The 13965-nt window shown below is 40.5% G+C and overlaps 1 protein-coding gene across 6 annotated transcripts in view; it reads right to left on the minus strand.

Annotated features, from left to right (window-relative positions):
* Positions 1-13965, minus strand: part of grb14 (growth factor receptor-bound protein 14) — a 90450-nt gene that overhangs the window by 58414 nt on the left and 18071 nt on the right. The gene's annotated exons all lie outside the window — the stretch shown is intronic.

A 13965-nucleotide genomic window follows, 5' to 3' on the forward strand; every position in this document is an offset into this window, starting at 1 on the left:
TGACTAGCGCCATCAAAATAGCACTTATGTACGTGAGAGACGAATGATATTTCGTAAAGCAGACGTTCTGCATTCTCAGCGCAGCAGACAGCAGCTGTGTGAGGCAGCGCTTGATGTCATATGATGATAGACCGGATGACTGAAGTTCTGTCTCCCAGGCAACAGCCGGTCTTCAGCCAGAGATGACTTCATCGGCAGTACCTGAACGATCCCCGGAGGGCCGGCGTAAAGCGAGGAGCAGCGGTCTGATGCTGTGTGATCATGTGCTTATTTATAATCCATTTAGAGAGTTCTGTTGATGGGTAAATCTCATGAAAAACGCAGAGAACGTGAACAGGTCATATTTCACCTGCATTGTTTGCTTAAAGAAAATGAAGCTTGCTTGTAGGAGCATTATGAAATGTTGAATTATTTTCATTCTATAACCTAAGAAAATAGTTTTCAGCCGTATAATGTAATATAATAATTTTAGTAATTATTTTACTACCTTTTATATAGACTGAATTAAATATACACATTATTGTGTTACAATTCTTTTCAGGTTTATAGTTGTAAAATAGATTTTTCATTATGCAAAATCTGCTTTTTTAAATTTTGATATCATGGACAATGCAATGTGTATAAAGAATAACTTGCAGGGGCTGCAAACTCATTTGGCTCATCTGTGTGTGTGTTTTGCTGTATCTCAGCTGGCACACCCAACTAAGAGGAGGAATGGATACTTGAGAAGACTGAAGAGAAAGAGAGGGAGAGAGAGAGAGAGATTTACTGAACTTAGTGATACTGAGAAAATGCCCTTCTTACTTGGAGAAGATGATAACACAGCTGCACTCGCTGCTAAATATGTATTAACCATTCACAATGTTAGATGTTAAACATGATTAACTCTAAACTGACTTACTTTATCTTTTCATTTATTTAGATGGATTTTATTTATTATTATTTATGTTGTTGTTGTTGTTTTATATATATATATATATATATATATATATATATATATATATATATATATATATATATGTATGTTAATGCTTTGGCAACATTGTGCTACACAGTCATGCTAATAAAGCTGAATTGAATTGAATTGAGAGAGAGAGAGAGAGAGAGAGAGAGAGAGAGAGAGAGAGAGAGAGAGAGAAAGAAAGAAAGAAAGAAAGAAAGAAAGAAAGAAAGAAAGAAAGAAAGAAAGAAAGAAAGAAAGAAAGAAGAGACAGCTTTTATTTTCCTAAATCTAACATGTATATATTTTATTTTTTCATTTTCTTTTTGAAAGAAAGAAACTATTAAACAAGGATGCATAAAATTGGTCAAGAGCGACAGTAAAGACATTTATGTTATTACAAACTCTTTCTATTTCAAATAAATGCAGTTCTTTTGAACTTTCCATCCATCAGAGAATTTTGAAGGAAAATGTTTCATAGTTTCCACCAAAACAGGAAGCAGCACAACTGTTTTCAACATTGATAAAAAGAAATGTTTCTTTCTATCATCAAATCAGCATATTAGAATGATTTCTGAAGGATCAGATGACTTTGTGATTCCTGTGATAAACTTTGCATCACAGGAATAAATGAAATCAAATTATATATATACTGTGTGTATGTATACATTTATATACACATATATATACATACACTGTAAAAAGTGATAAGTTGACTTAACTTAAAAAAAAAAGGAAACCTGTTGCCTTACATTTTTTAAGTAAATCATAATTAAAAAAATGTTTTAAAAAATATTAAAATATAAAAAAATAGTGTTTTTTTATTATTATTAAGTACTTAATTTTAAGGCAACGGGTTTCCTAAATTTTTTTAAGTTAAGTCAAGTCAACATCACTTTTGACGTGTGTGTGTGTGTGTGTGTGTATATCTATCTCTCTCCCCCTCTCTCTCTCATATATATATATATATATATATACACACACACACACACACACATATACATATATATATATATATATTAGGGGTGGCACGGTACACAGATGTCACGCTTCGGTACGTACCTCGGTTCAGGGGTCACGGTTCGATACGATATCGGGACAACAGGGGGAAAAAAAAGAAATCTACTATGCTCAGTTTCTTTTTCATTTATTTTGAACAGACAGTAATGCAAATTAAAAAATTTTACATGTTATATAAAATCTGTTTTGTTTTCATTGTGAGTGTACACAAATAAAAGCAGACCTTTATACAGCGATTATTAATAAGACAACAGTGGCGGCGTTTCACAAAACCATAGGGTATGGCAGCAGCAGCGGTAGCGGTGGGGTGGGGGGTGGGGGGTTTGGGGAATAATGGGAGGGAGAAAAAAGTGCAAAAAATTCAATAATTAAACAACACTGCGTCGTTAGCGTTGGTATTGTATCAGAAACTTGCACTTAACATTATATGAAAATCAAGCTCAAATGGAGTTAACAATGTTTTTGACCAGAGAATGACGGAGATGGAGTGTTTTGTCTGTCATTAGTTATCTGAAGCAGCAAGTGCATTGCATTATATGCTTTCATCAACTTTTACAGGTTATATAACTTTGATTGTAGCTATATGGGCGCTTAGTTTTTTCTTGTTGTTTAATACACTTGGCCAAAATCTCAAATTAAGCGCTTATGCACAGGATATTTAAAACGTAGCCTACACAAGTATATAGACGGCAAATAACTAATTCTTCTCCACTCTTCAAACACACAAAAACATTATCCTTTACAGACATAGTGTTTGAGTAAAGAAAACGCTGTACTATTCAAACATCAATTATTTATTTACCCTTGCATTACGAAAAAGCAGAGATCTGTCTCCAGGCTGTGCACGGTGCGTCAATCTGAATGGAGGCGGGGTGAAGTTACGAGGTCTCGCTGAGAGCTCGATGATCCAATGGCATTAAGAATTTTTACTGACAAGTTATTTTAGTGCTTATCATTGGTTTACTATTTTTAAAACTCTCTGATTTAAAATAATAAAAACGAATCATAATCGACATAATCGACATAATCTGAAGTTTGGATAATTTTTCACAGCACCTCACGGGGCTAGGGTATGGCAACTGCCATACTCTGCCATACGCAAACCCCGCCCCTGTAAGACAATAACTGTTTATAGTTGATTCTGTTGGTATAAGGAAACAGTTGAAGTGATCGCGCCGGAGCGTATACACACACACACACACACAAGTTACAGCATTGCTAACTTGACAGCAGTTGGTACTTTATCAGAATAAAATACAGTGAGCTAAACATCAGCGCGCGCGCCTCGTTGGAACGCGTCTGAAGTACATTTACATAATAAATAATAGTTTAGCATTCAGATACGTTAAATCGCAAATATGGAAATATTACGGAATACACAAGCAAAAAGCTCCTTTTTGCAAACAGTTGAGTGCGCAAGCCTTTAAAGTATACTCCTTTGTCAGTCTATGTGAGGGATGCATTCAGAATCAGCACATGGTCACTGTCTAGTGAGCTTTGTTTTCAAGTGCGCAACTCATGGCATTCGCTGTTCTTCTGCTGGCGGTTATCAAACAGCGTTGCATTACTGCGGGCACCCCCTTCTGGATTGGGGGTGAATTGACTGTATTCGTTGTAAGGCTTCATGCACCGAACCGATATATACATACACATACACATACACATACACATACACACACATACATACATACATACAGTATCTCACAAAAGTTTTCGGCAAAAATTTTTGTATATCTTCTCAAGGGACAATACTACACAAATGAAACTTGAATATATTTTTGAGTGGTCAATGTACAGCTTGTATAGAAGTACGAATTTACTGTCCTCAAAATATAACTCAACATACAGCCATTATTGTCCAAATAACTGGCAACAAAAATGAGTACATCCTAAGTGAACATGTCAAAACTGTGTCCAAAGTGTCAGTAGGGGCACCATTGTTATCTAGCACTGCCTTAATCCTCCTGGGCTTGGAATTCACCAGAGCTGCGGATGCTATTGGATGTTAGACACATGGTGCTTCTCCACCTTTCCACTTGAGGATGCCCCACATGTGTTCAATAGGGTTCAGGTCTGGAGACATACTTGGCCACTCCATCACCTTCAGCTTCATCAGCAAGGCAGCTGTCATCTTAGCAGTGTGTTTGGGGTCATTATTATGTTGGAAAACTGCCGTTCGGCCCAGTTTCTGAAGGGAGGGCATCATATTCTGCTTCAGAATGTCACAGTACATGTTGGAATCCATGTTTCCCTCAATGAACCGCAGCTCCCCAGTACCAGCAGCACTCATGCAGCCCAAGACCATTATGCTACCACCACCATGCTTGACTGTAGGCAAGATACAATTTTCTTGGTACTCCTCACCAGGGCATCACCACACATGCTGGACACCATCTGAGCCAAACAAGTTTACCTTAGGCTCATCAGACCACAGGACATGGTTCCAGTAATTCATGCTCTTGGCCAGGTTGTCTTCAGCAAACTGTTTGCAGGATTTTTTGTGAGCCAGCTTCAAAAGAGGCTTCCTTCTGGGACGACGGCCATGCAGACCAATTTGATGCAGTGTGCGGCATATGGTCTGAGCACTGACAGGCTGGCCCCCCACCCCATCAACCTCTGCAGCAATGCTGGCAGCACTCATATGTCTATTATATATAAGTCTATTTATGGGTCACATATACATATATATATATACATACACAAAGTATCAAAAGGGGCTTGACAAGAGAGGTAATCCAAAACGTAAGCAAGAGTCCAGGCAGGGGAAATCACAATCCGAAACAGGCAAGACTAGGGAAACTAACAGGGCTCTGTAGGGCAGCGATAAATGCATACAATACTCGGCAGTGAGGGAAAGAAAGTCCAAGGCTTATAAAGCGTCTGATGGGATCAGCTGTGTAATCAGTGCAATGAGTGATTGGTGACAGCTGTGATCAGTACAATGGATGATGTGAATTGTAGTCTGATGAAATGCAACAGTAGTGTAGTGTAGTGCAGTGCAAGAGTCCATGTGATGAGCGGGTGACCTCTGGTGGTGAGTGAACGGAAGTGCATGGATAGGATTCGTGACATAGCCCCCCCAAGGAGCGGCTTTCAGACGCTCCTATAACATCCAGGAGGGTGGCGGAGCGGAGGCCAGGTCCATGTGGAAGTGGAGAGAATGGGGACTGAGGCAGAGCCGGCCGAGCAGGAAGCCAGAGCGGCGTCAACGGAACTGGAGCCCACCAGGGCGGAGCAGACGGGACGGGAGCCCACCAGGGCGGAGCAGACAGGGCAGAAGACCTCCACGGCGGCGCAGACAGAGCAGGAGCCCACCAGGGAGGAGCAGAAGACCACCAGAGCCAGACAGCAGACCACCACGGCGACGCAGACAGAACAGGCGGAGCAGAAGACCACCAGAGCCAGACAGCTGGCCTCCTCGGCCAGATCAAAGCAGGGCAAATGTTCCAAAATGACCTCCGTGGTCGTGACAGGACAGGACGAGGGTTCAGGGGTAGCCCTTCTGGCTGTGACAGGATGGGCAGAGAACTCACAGGTGGCCTCCATAGCCGTGACAGGGCAAGATGAGGATTCACAGACGGCCTCCACAGCCGTGACAGGGCAGGACGAGGATTCACAGACGGCCTCCATAGCCGTGACATGACAGGGCAAAAGTTCAGTGTCGGCCTCCTTAGCCGTGAAAGGACAGGGCAAAAGTTCAGTGTCGGCCTCCTTAGCCGTGAAAAGACAGGGCAAAAGTTCAGTGTCGGCCTCCTTAGCCGTGACATGACAGGGCAAAAGTTCAGTGTCGGCCTCCTTAGCTGTGAAAGGACAGGGCAAAAGTTCAGTGTCGGCCTCCATAGCCGTGACATGACAGGGCAAAGTTCAGTGTCGGCCTCCTTAGCCGTGAAAGGACAGGGCAAAGTTCAGTGTCGGCCTCCTTAGCCGTGAAAGGACAGGGCAAAGTTCAGTGTCGGCCTCCTTAGCCGTGAAAGGACAGGGCAAAAGTTCAGTGTCGGCCTCCTTAGCCGTGAAAGGACAGGGCAAAAGTTCAGTGTCGGCCTCCTTAGCCGTGACATGACAGGGCAAAGTTCAGTGACGGCCTCCTTAGCCATGAAAGGACAGGGCAAAGTTCAGTGTCGGCCTTCATGGCCGTGACAGGACAGGGCAAAAGTTCAGTGTCGGCCTCCTTAGCCGTGACATGACAGGGCAAAAGTTCAGTGTCGGCCTCCTTAGCTGTGAAAGGACAGGGCAAAAGTTCAGTGTCGGCCTCCTTAGCCGTGACATGACAGGGCAAAAGTTCAGTGACGGCCTCCTTAGCCATGAAAGGACAGGGCAAAAGTTCGTAGACAGCCTTCATGGCCGTGACAGGGCAGGACAAGGATTCATAGGCTGATACCACTGACACCTCTGGAGGTTCTGCAGCAGATGCTGCCACTTCTGGAGGTTCTACAGTAACATAGTAGCGGGCGCCACTACCTCAGGAGGTTCCGCAGCCTCAGCCGCCATCTCTGGAGAGGTCATAGTGGACGCGGCTACCTCGAGCAGTTCTGTGGTGGTGTACGCAGCCCAAACGCAATATAAAGTGATCCCCAACATGGGAAGCGCTGCAGACAGGGGACTCAGTTCAGGGACAGAAAGGCTAGAGTGAGTGAGTTCGGGGATACCAGCTGCGCGAGCAGACACCAGCGGTGCATCCTTCACACTAGATACCAGACTAGGATTACGAGGAACTGACCTTGAATATCTGGGTGTGTCAGCGGAGATGTGACCCGACTCTGGAAGGTCATCGGAGATGTGACTCGACTCTGGAAGGTCAGCGGAGACGTGCTGTGACTCTGGACGGACAGCTGTGACGTGCTGTGACTCTGCACGGACAGCTGTGACGTGCTGTGACTGCACGGACAGCTGTGACGTGAAGATCAGATGTGACTTGTCTTGACTCGTGAAGATCAGCTTTGACTTGGCTTGATTCGTGACGATCAACGGTGACTTGACTTAGCTCATGAAGATCAGCTGCGACTTGGCTTGACTCGTGAAGATCAGCTGCGACGTGAATATCAGCTGTGACTCGGCTTGACTCGTGAAGATCAGCTGTGACTTGGCTTGACTCGTGATGATCAGCTGTGACTTGGCTTGATTCGTGACGATCAACGGTGACTTGACTTAGCTCATGAAGATCAGCTGTGACTTGTCTCGACTCGTGAAGATCAGCTTTGACTTGGCTTGATTCGTGACGATCAGCGGTGACTTGACTTAGCTCATGAAGATCAGCTATGACTTGGCTTGACTCGTGAAGATCAGCTGCAACGTGAAGATCAGCTGTGACTCGGCTTGACTCGTGAAGATCAGCTGTAACTGCCATTACAGGTACGGGCATCACTGTCGCCGCCATTTCGTCAGCGTGCTCTGGTTCAGCCACCATTACACATGCGGAACGAATAACTGGCGTGGCAATCATTAAACTAGAATGTCTCGGAGCTTGTGACTGACTGAATTCAGCAGCCGCCATTTCAGGCACAGACGTAGTTTCGCGTTCATCCTCTGCGACACCCACAGTGAAAGTAGAGCCAACAGATCTAAGAGCATAATCAACAAACTGACCAAGTGAAGCCCGAGGTCCCTCTCAAATGAATTTTGACTTTAACGGCTGATTAATGCCCTCGCAAAAAAAAGTCTATCAGGGCACAGTCTGGCAGATCAGAAAAATAAGCGACATCTAAATACTCTTGCACATAGTCCTCGAGCGATCGCGTGCCCTGCTCTAGGGCTAATAATAGGCTAGCCATATTCATACCTGGCCAATGTCCGCATGAAAAGCTGTTGGATCCTGGGGTGGCCGAGTATTCTGTTACGGGGCTGACGAGACACGAGACATGCGGATCCATATGCAAGCTTTTATTGATAAGACCATGTCTCTTATCAATAAAAACTTGCATATGGATCCGCACGTCTCACGTCTCGTCAGCCCCGTAACAACATGAGTCCGAACCAGTGAAATATGATTTATGACCCATGCTGATGAAAACAAAACGATCACGCTGACTAACATTTGCAAAGCGCGTGCATAAGACGCGCCTTTCCTTGAGCGCGCAATCTCCCTTATAAAAGTACATTATTGCGAAATATGTATTGGCGAGATTCACACAATCATAATCTGTTATGTCTTCCATGTACATTTAGTTAATGGTTGGGGGAAAATCTGATGTGTAACATATTTGATCCATGCATTACAGTAGGTCTTAATATAGATCTGTCTCAATGTTAATCATACATTTAAAGAAAATACGGAATCACTTGATTAAGCTACTGTTTATTTGCATCTTTGTTCTTATTTTTAATAACAAAGATAAAATAAAAAAAGCTATATTGTGATTAATAATATAGTAATTATTATTATGAAAAGAATTGGAGGAAAATATGCAACGTTGCTCAGTGATTTTGCTTTGGGATCTTTAACTCAATTTTTCTCAAAATCAGATCTGTCTCTATTGCCTTCAAACGGCTATAGCTCAGTCATTTTTTTTGCCCGATTCCAACAAGTCATAGATAATTTTTGAAGGTATTTTAAATGGAGAATGTGAAAATAAACTTATTTTTTTAAATTTGCACATTCCGACTGCCAGCACGGGTCACATTAATACAACATATTTTACTGTTTAAACATGAATACAATAAAATAAAAAAAACATTTAATTGTTGCAAAAAGACCCATGCAGATCATTTAGGTGACTGACATCGCATCCCTTTAGTTTGCTTTGCATAAAATAAAATGATTTATAGCAAAAAAGCTGTTTTATAGATTAAAAAAAACACACACAAACCTAAATTTTTCCATAGAAATGCAAGTTGGCAGCACTGAGAACTACTCTTACCTGAAGAGGATGCAAAATATTCACGCTCATTACAACTAGGTTGTTGCAACTGTCCTGTCCCAGAAGCTGGGTTACACAAAAAGTACCCAAGCACTAAATAAAAATGTTTAAATAAATGTTTAAAATAAAATAACCATGATTTTTTTAGAGGACATGTGCATAGCCTACTATAAAAGCAACTGATGCAAGCTGGTAATCACTTAAGTTGGTCCACCAATGTGATTGCGCGAATGCTCTGTTACCGCTTAACACTGAACCATCACCCTGCTTTATTCCGGGACCTAGCAATTTACAAAAATTAAGCACTGATTCAGCCTCATATACCAAGTTCAAGGCAGGTCCATAAAGCCAAGTTCAAAGGTCCAGTATAATTATAATATGTCCGCTTTAACGCATGCTGTGACGGCAGAGAAAACTCGCTGTGAAATGGGCTGAATGGCGCAATACGGCTGTGTGCATTGAGCTTATTATTATTATTATTATTTATTTATTTATTTTTTATGAATAGAAAGTTCAAAAGAACAGCACCATTTGTAACATGATAAATATCTTTATCATCATTTGTGTGCTAAATAAAAGTTTTAATTTCTAATATATATATATATATATATATATATATATATATACACATATACATACATACACACATATATATACATATATATACACACACTGACTCCAAGCTTTTGAATAGTAAAAATATTTCACAATATTGTGCTGTATAAACTTTTTAATATATTTTGTATTACTATGTCAAATTTTACGGGTTGATGGTAATATATTATTTCATTGTAAGAGGGTTCTGCACTTTACCCTACTTATATTTATAAAAAATAAATAAATAAATTTTAAAAACGACAACTTACATGCATCTAGTCTGTTGATGAAGCCATGTCTCAGGTCACATGTGAATTATGGATCCCTTTTCACAGGCGTCCAATCACAGCTGACTTCCGGAAAAGGGGAAGTAACCAATGGCGTTAGAGATAACAATTAAAACAGCAAGCCCCGCCCCACGGCTGACAAAAATAGAAGTGTTCGCGCGAGCAGGTGAGAGAAGATCGAGCGCAAGGATGTGGGGGATGATCACGTGCACGCGAGGGCTTGTATTGCGCACAGAGGACAAGTGACGGTGGAAGTGATTTACCGCGCGCGCCAGCATAAGTGGTGCGCTCGGTTATTAATGGCATAGATTTGACGCCATAAACATCACATACCTGGCATTTCCATAATGTATATTGTTTATGTGCTCTGAAGGAATTAAAGAATAAATAAATAAAAACATTTTGAAATTCTGGGAATATTTCTCTGAAATATTTCTCTCAGCAGTCTTCTTCCAGAAACAGAAAGTAGCCGGGATGAACTTGTTTGTTCACGCGGAGGCGATGTGGGTGTTTACATTCGCGCGCCTCACGTGGATGTTTGAATCTGAAAAGCGTGATCGGCGCGTGGGCGTGACCGCATTAGATATAATGAGTTGAGACAGGAAAACTGGACATCGCGGTGGTTTCATACGGATTACTTTTACAGAGAATATTTGTTTTGGATGTGACTTACTTAGTTTAAAAGTAGACATTTCAAGCTTTCTATACATATATTTCTCATGTATTTGACATGAGTATTCGCAGAGATTCATGTTTTATTTACGTGTCTGTGAAGAGAGGTGACAGAGACGGCAGAGAATGCACCCTGTTTATTTTCTTTATTTTTTAAAAGCACATTGTTTTGTTGTTATTATGACTATACACAAATAAAAGTAGACCCTTTGCAGTTTCAAACGATACCTTATTCTTATCTGTACGATCAAAACTCACGGAGTATTTTTAGTTCTTTTCGCTGTCATAAAGAAAATACGAGACAGCCCGCACTGGTGCAGGCTTCAACTCCATGGGGTTAATCGTCGTGAATAGACCAATGAGGATTTTTTTTTAAAAAACAACAACTCACGATTAATTAGCTTTTTTTTTTAATCGACTGACTGCATATATATATATACACGATTATCTGTGACCTGTGCTGGCAAAATGAGTCGGAATGCACACGGACTAATTTTGAGCTACAGGCAAAAGAAGTATGATTTATGAATTATGAATGTGCAAATGTTTTAGGAAGTTATGTACAAAATATAGAGAAAATAGAAAGAATTATGACTGTGCTAGGCTATTTTACACATGAAAAGTTTTGAGAAGTTATGTACAGATGTACAGTCCTGAGATGTTAAGCTATGTATTGTTTAGGTGGAATATAGCCTGAGGGGAAAAGCTGTTCTTATGCCGTTCAGTGATGATTTATCTGTTTCCAAATGCAAGAACAGAAACAATGTTTTCATACTGAAGGCCAAAATAGATCTCAATTAGGCTAATTCATGTGCATGCATGCATGCTGTTGTTTCTTCTTTGTAAGATGGCAGAAGAGACGCAACCGGAAACTGTAATGTGTGAGCTCGCAAAAAGTTTCTCGTGCACATACGGAACGTTTCTCATGTGCACGCGAAAGTCTTCATTTTTTATTTTTTGCAAATGTCCCTTTACGGGCTCCGTAGATTAGAGTTTACAGCTCATGAAATTCAAAAATCCAGTATCTCAAAATAATATAATATTTCCTACAATCAATCAAAAAAAGGATCTGCAAAACAGTCAGTGAGGTGTGGCATGGAAGCGATCAGCCTGTGGCACTGATGAGGCACTATTGAGCCTTCAGCTTGTCTGTATTGTTGGATCCACTGTTTCTCATCTTTCTCCTGAAAATATTCCATAGATTCCGTATGGGGTTCAGGTCAGGCAAGTTGGCTGGCCAATCAAGCACTGTAATATCATGGTCAGCAAACCACTTGGAAGTGGTTTTGGCACTGTGAGCAGCTGCTAAAGTCCTGCAGGAAAAGGAAATCAGCATCTCCATAAAGCTTGTCAGCAGATGGAAGCATAAAGTGATCCAAAATCTCCTGGTAGACGGCTGCATTGACTTTGGACTTGATAAAACACTATGGACCAACACCAGCAGACGTTGCGGCACCCCAAATCATCACTGACTTTGGAAACTTCACACTGGACTTCAAGCAGCTTGGATTCTGTGCCTCTCCACTCTTCCTCCAGACTCCAGACCTTGATTTCCAAATGAAATGCAAAATTTACTTTTATCTGAAAAGAGGACTTTGGACCACTGAGCAACAGTCCAGTTCTTTTTCTCCTTAGCCCAGGTAAGATACTTCTGATGTTGTTTCTGTATCAGAAGTGGCTTGGTAGCCCTTTTCCTGAAGCCGTCGGAGCGTGGTGACTCTTGATGCACTGACTCCAACTTCAGTCCAGTCCTTGTGAAGCTCTCCCAAGTGTTTAAATTGGCTTTGCTTGACAGTATTCTCAAGCTTGCGGTCATCCCTGTTGCTTGTGCACCTTTTCCTACCCAATTTCTTCCTTCCAGTCAACTTGGCATTTAATATACTTTGATACAGCACTATGTGAACATCCACCCCTTTCAGTAATGACCTTCTGTGGCTTAGCCTCTGTGTGGAGGGTGTCAATGATTGCCTTCTGGACCATTGCCAAGTCAACAGTCTTCCCCATTATTGTGGTTTCAAAGAACAAGAGATACCTGGAGCGTGATCCCGATACACATACAAAGATTTACAGTAGGCTAAATATATTTAATTATTCACGGAAACATAATCTGTTACATCTTAAGTGAACGTTTGGGGAACTTTTGGGGAGAACATGCAAAAAAAAAAGTAAAAAAAATCACTCGCTGCTTGATTGAACTGCTTTTGTAGTTTTAATAATCAATATATTTTTAATAAACACACTTAAGTGATTTCTACATTTTACTACTTGTTTTTCTTACTTGAATGCTTACGTTTAGATGTCAAATGAAAAAAGTAGATAATACGGTCGTTTCTTTCTTTTATTTGTTTATTTTTTGCATCGGTTCTTGTTTATAACAACAAAGATAAAATAAAAAATAGCTATATTGTGATTATTGATCTAATAATGATTATTAAGAAAAGAAGTGGGGGAAACGATGCAATGTTGCTGAGTGATTTTGCTTTGGAAACTTCAGAAAAGTTTAAATCAGTTTTTCTCTAAATTTACTTTGTTGAAACATACATTAAATAATTGTAAAATATATTTATATTTAAAGTTATTTTAAATTATAATAATATTTCACAATATTATTGATTTACTGTATGGTTGATTAAATAAATGCAGCCTTAGTGAACATTAAATATTTTTAAATGCTTGAATGAATTTACATATATAGGAAATCAATAAAATTTTAACATAAGTAAAAATAACTTCAAAGAGAATCACCATAGCAATTAAACTGCAGTGTGGAATTAGCCAAGCACCATGGCTTAATAAAACATACAGACGCACAGAAATAGAAAGAGATAAAAATTGAAAAAAAGAGTGAAAAAAACATCTTCTCCAGCAAGTATTTAAAGTATGCGTATATGAGCTGTGCACAATATGTGTGTGGCAGGGTGACCAGATGCCCAGGTTTATTTAGAGCAGTCCCAGTTTCACGAGGTGTGTGCCAGGTAAACCAGGAATTGTCCTGACAGTGCTCTTAAAAATGTCCCGTTTCATTGAACATTGAAACACATTAAACTTAAAGGCACAGTTCACCCAAAAATGAAAATTCTGTCATCAATTACTCACATCATTCCAAACATGTCTGACTTTCTTTTAGAACACAACATTGTTTCCCATACGTTGATTTGTGGCGGGCCGCCACAATATCCACATCGACCACCACAAATACCCACCACCACCTGCCATCAGCTCCCGCGTCTCACACACGAGCACTGGCTTTAGCACAATATTTAACAACTTTCAAACCCTTTTAGTGGCTTTTTTTGCATAGCAGGTACATACTGACAAACCTAGCAAATTTTTTTGAAAAAACCTTCGCTATCGTTCAGTTAGAAAATGTCTCCAGTTCTGCCCCACGAGCGCGAGGTTTTTGAATTTTGAACCTGCCTTTAACCTGCATACAAATGTCTGTTCTGGAAATGTATGCAAATGAGTGCATATTTAATTAGATAATGCCTCATCTGCATAATTAAGTATAACGTTTCAGAAACCAACTTGTATTACAAAATGTTTGCAATTCTTAATGTAATCAACCAACTGAGGAACTATGATGAAAGCTATTAGT

This window comes from Onychostoma macrolepis, chromosome 09 (genome assembly GCF_012432095.1).
Source record: "Onychostoma macrolepis isolate SWU-2019 chromosome 09, ASM1243209v1, whole genome shotgun sequence".
In the NCBI taxonomy this organism is placed as follows: Eukaryota; Metazoa; Chordata; class Actinopteri; order Cypriniformes; family Cyprinidae; genus Onychostoma; species Onychostoma macrolepis.